Genomic DNA, 5,790 nt, shown 5'->3' on the forward strand with positions numbered 1-5,790 from the left:
TATATTTTAAAAATCTTCATTTTTCAATTTAATAGGCATTTTTATAGCTTTCTAATCAAATGAGAATTTTCAAGTCAATTGTTGGTATCTAGACAGTCACAGTGTTCCCCTCTGTGGGACTAAATTTTAGTCAGGTTTCTTTCCATTGGCCTGTGACCTCCCTTTTCTTAGAATGTTTACTTTAAAAAGCTTGTCATTGTTAAGTCTTTCCCTGCTCCTTTGAGATGTAAATCTTCTCCCAAACTTTTGCCAGTTTTAAAATTCAGAAATGTCTTTTTCAAAGATCTAGGAACCATCCCTTTGAAAAATAATCATCAAGAAAGTTACAGCCAGCCTCTCCCAACCTCTGTGGGAGGGAAGGACCCTAATTCACTAAGAGTGCTAATTAGCAAACACTGATTGTCTAATCACATTGACCAACCTTCCCCACAATGTCCTCTTTTCCATTGGCTCACCCTAGAACTTATTAACTTTCCTGCCTTTTGTTTCAGTGGTGTTGAGTTCAATTTCTCTCACCTATTTAATTGGATAAATATATTGGCATTGGATATTAGCATAATAATTAGATATGTTATCATTTACTTATTTGGCATCAAGCAGATCAAGTATAAATTGACAAATAAACTACCTAATTGCTCTATAGAATACCTAATATAAAAAATGAGTCTCTAAAAAAAATTAAAAGGAATATATCCAATGTTACTTAAATATTGCCTATGTTTACAAGAACTTTGCATTAAAACAGGTAATATTATCAGATGGGTGCAATTGTCTTGTTTAATTTAAACACTCACCACTTAAAACACATAGCTAAGAGTATGTTAATTTCATATGTCTGCAAGAATAATCTAATATTGTCATTAAAAAACACTATGATATGTCAGTAGGAATAATCAATTACTACTTTTGTCATCTATAATACAGGTATGTAATCTCGTATTTTGTGTAATCAGAATTGAAGGACTCCAAAATTGTTACAGATTACAGAGGAAAGAAATAAAAGCAACATTTGCAGCTCTTGATTTCTTACTTTGAGAAAACTTTGGATTGTTTAAAAGCTATACTGTAGCACATATCATTCTCTGATACCCGAAGCCATTAGATAAAATGATTAAATCTCCATCAATCACTCCATGTGGCAGCAATAACAATGCCAGTGGAACAGAGCATTGTTACAAGATTAGTGCCTCCTGCTTTGAGAGTAAACATCTCTGCTTTACCTCATTTATTTTTCATAACTTCTCTGCCTTTGACTCAGCATTTAGGAAGCAATAGGAGACTATTTTCTGATGATGTTCAATGTCATTTAAGTATTATATTCAGAGAACAAAAAAGTGCATAATAATTCTGAAGCATCTCTAAGATTCTAAAATATTTAAATATCCGAAGAGCTTAATAAATTAGAAGAATTTGGGAAATTATGAAACTGACTGTGCTTAATCATTGTTATTTATGCATTTGAAGATTACCCTTAAGTCCACAGAAATTCCTCTTAATCATAAAATATGTTTGGATTTAGTTTCCTCCCTGGTGTCAGCCCCTGGGGAATATCCAATGATCTCTATGTCATCTTATTTATTCTAACATAGAGCATGGAACTTTGGACAACATACAAGGCAGTAAACAAAGACACAAAGATTACTTAAGATTTTCCAAAGGTGAAACTGCTGGCAAATGTTGAACAGTCTATCAGTTTGGGATTGTGCAGAAAACAGAAACTGCCCAAAGTATTTCCAGCAGATTATGATTAAACTCAGGGTCTTGGACATTTATCTAATGACTGAAGGGATAGAGGAGTGCACGTTAGGACACTGCCATTAGTCCTTTGACTTTTAGGCCTCACCATCACTGCTGCTGCTACCCGAAGTCAGTAAAATGTCCTAGTTGCATATACCACTCTCATGAAGCCCGAGACCGGGCTGCAGAATGTGCAGGCGAGCTTTGGCCAGCACTCACTTCTCCCAGAGATTTCTGTCTTCCCGCAGCAACTGAAAGATGCTATCAGCTATTCTATTGTCTAATTTCACACAAGTGCACCTAATTGGCAAATCCTAATTTACATTTTGTATCCTAGCTACAAATTAATCCAGGATTTTTTTTCTTTTTAACTCCATTGTTTTTGAATAGAATGAGAGTGAAATGCAGTTGAGAGAAGTAATCAAAGTATCTTTCACAAAAACCTACTAAAGTATGCAGAAAGCTTTACTGTCTGTAAGAGGAAGGAAGATGTGGAGAAAATGAGCATTTCACTTCAGTGTTTCCTGATCTCAAGGTGATACCCCAGGAAAGCACATTCCTGACTGAGTCTGTTTAATCCATTTCTAATTTTTTTTTTTTATTTCATCCCCAGTTAGATCCACAAGATCAGCAAATAAAGGAAATAATATTAAAACTAATAACTTTATTAAATTTTGATGAAAAACACAAGATTCAAATTAGAAGACATCGTTCATCTTGACTTTGCATTAACTTCTTGTTTGACCTAGCTAGGTAACTCAATCTCTTTAGGCCTAAATTGTCTCGGAATTCAACTCATACTACTGTAACCTACTAAATTCTACCAGGAGCTGAAGAAATGTTATAGGATTGGTTAAAATATTGCACAAGAGTCCCCACTCTTAAAAAATTACTATCTAGGGAACAACGTAGAGTATGCGATTAATGGTTATATAAATGGCAATGCAAGCTGGTAAGGATGACAAATTCATTCTGAGATTTTGGGAAGGCTTTAAGGTGGGGGTTACATTTTGAAAAAGGTCACAAAGACATTTAAGCAAGAACTAACTACATAGACAGGAGACAAGGCCAGTAAAAAGCAACAGCACAAAATTCCCTCTGTCAAATCATTTCCCTCTATTCCCTAAGCACTAAACATGGCCAGATTTTACCCATTCTTTAAGATTCATGATAAGAAAATTTCTACAATGAGATTTCCTTCAATGTCCAATTTACATCCCCATGTTAAAAATTTCTAAAATATCTTGTTCTTCCTCTTTCAAACACTCATCATACGTTCATGTTTTAGTGCCTAACTCACTTACTAGACCATAAGGTCTTTGCAGTCATGGATGATGTTTACATTTACTGGATACCTATTCCCAACATATCATACCAAGCTTCCTACTCTGAATTTAAGAAATATTTGTTAATTAAACATATGAATGGGTGATTGATGGTCAGGTGGTAGCAGAAGACATAAATGGAAAGGTGGGTTGCAGAAATGCAATAAAGTACCTTGTGAAACAAAAACTTTAGATTTTATTTAGTAGGCAAGGAAAAGCTTGCAAGATTGTTAAACAGTAGTAGGAAGTGATTCTGTATGATATATGTATAACTGGGTGGCTGGTGAGAAACACACTGATTTATTAACTTCTTTGTATGTTCAAATTGAGGAAATTGGCATTTGTGAATTGCTGGGAGTGACACCTTCTGGAATAAGTGAATAAATTACTTTTGGAAAAGAATTCTTGGGTTTTGGAAAAAATGACTATGGCAAGCCTTTTTAGACTAATTTAAAGCAAGCATCTGCCCATTATTCTTAGAGAAAAGTGAGATGTCACTATAAATCTGAATTCAGAGGCTGAAGACTGAGAGATATTAATGTACTTTGTTGAGAAACTTATATTAAGTTTGTCTTTAGCGAGTCTGTGCCCTTGAAGAATTAGAGAAATGTTTTTCATAACTATGCATTAGGCCAGATGTCATTTAAGATACAATTGATGTAAATGATACTATTTATGATGTAAAAACCTAGGCTTTGAGAAATGCACTATAAATTGCTCTAATTATTTTGTTCTGGTCTTTCAAAGTCAACCATTTGATGGTTACAGGTTATTTCCTCTGGAGACTATCTGTTTCCCCACTTGTGGTACTTCTGCTGTAGAATGTGGACACTTCATTGAGAAATTCGGGAGAGGATTCTTTTTTGAGGAAGAAGAATAAGAAGAAGTTTGGATTGTTACATTAAGAGATATAATAGCATCTCAAATGGTGTTGAGCAGAAGTTTGAAGTGATGCATACCAAAAGTCTATTCAAGCTGTTGTGTGGCAAGTAAATAAACTAGGAGGAGGACACCTGGAAATTGAGAATCAGTTTGGAGACTATGGCAGTAGCTCAGTTGAGAATTATTGGTGACTCCTGCAGGGTTGTAGCCATAATGGTGGCAAAGCACTGTAGAATTTGCACACTACTTTGAAAATAGATCCTGTGTTCACATACAGACACATCTCCAGCTGAACAAGCTTCAAATTTTTAACCGTTTTTTTGAATAGCAATTAATTCATGCTTATTTATTAAATTCCTATAATAATTTTAGCTTGTTATATATTTTTCCTCTTTATTAGTTTTTTGCACGCTATTATTCATTACTCATTAATGCCTGTGTTACTTAGGGTTTTGTTTTCGGCCCACATCCTTTTCTAGCTAGAAATAATCTTCTCTAGAAACCTCATATGGATCAATAAGCAACAACCACCCAAATGCCAACAGATTCTAAAATCTATGTGTTCTGCTCAGGTTTCTTTTTCACATTCCACATATTTGAATGCAAATACCTATTATCATTTTGTATTTTATGCTGACTATTTTCTATTTGCCACTACAAATCACTTCCACCATTCTCTGTGACCTGACATACTGAACTCCGTGGACTCAATCACTGGGCTCGCTTGCTCCCTGCCTTACTGACGGATTAGGCCAATGGAGCAGTGTGAGAGATTGAGGAAGACAGGACAGAGAGATCATGGTAACTCTTTCTGCAGACATGTCAGGGTATTTATTCCTGCCTGCTGTGAAAGGGTTTGCTGGTATCTGAGTTCATTAAGTTCACAGCTCCTGTGAGGCAGCCTCACTGCTGGGACTGCATCTCCAACTGAGTAGTCAGTAACATCCCCCTCCCTGACCTGTAGGTTCTTGGTAATGACTTCCTTTGTTTCCTAACACCTGGGTGCTTTATTTTCTCTAGTTTATCCCGTTGTTGTCCATAAATGTGTTAATAATCCCTTAACTAAATATTTTCAATTACTCCCTGCAGTAGTATTTCAGTGAACTTTTTCTTTAATGGGTCATATAGTAAATATTTTAAGCTTTGTGAGACAAGAGACAAAATTGAGCATATTACAGAAATTGTTATATTAAGAGATTAACTGTGATTTTCTAATGGTATTAAAAATATAATAATAATTGAATACTGTTTTATAATAAATGTCTATTAATGATAGAGTGGAATTAGTGTTTTTTGGGGGAAAGCATATTGCTTAATTGGATTTTGTAGGTAGTATTTCCCATTATCAAATAAAATGGAAATGTTCACCTATAAAATATTCTTCCATAAAAATCACTCTTAGCCATTGGTCCACAAAAAAAAGATAAAATGGCCTGATTTGGCTGAGTTTGCTAAAACGAATATCACTAAACAAACTAATGACATAATTAACAGTATATAATGTAATTAAAATTATATAACAAATTAAGTATTTACATATGTATTCAATAAATAAATATTTAAATTGGTACTAAAAGTATAAAAGTATTGGTTATATAATTAGTTTAGTTGTATTGGTTTACTATCAATTTTAAATATTTATTATTCATCTATTATGTGCTAGGTTCTGAGGATACAGCACAGAAAATGAAATGTTCCTGCTCTTTAGTTCATGGGCAATTGCGGTATGGCACAAATGGTTTGACAGTGAGAGTAAATATAAGGTAGCGATTGAGGGTCTAAACCAGTCTGGCAATAAGAGGAGAATTCCTGGATAAAGTGAACCTCACTCAAAGTCTCAGTAGAA

The sequence above is a fragment of the Propithecus coquereli genome, unplaced genomic scaffold (assembly GCF_000956105.1).
Source record: "Propithecus coquereli isolate 6110/MARCELLA unplaced genomic scaffold, Pcoq_1.0 Scaffold695, whole genome shotgun sequence".
In the NCBI taxonomy this organism is placed as follows: domain Eukaryota; kingdom Metazoa; phylum Chordata; class Mammalia; order Primates; family Indriidae; genus Propithecus; species Propithecus coquereli.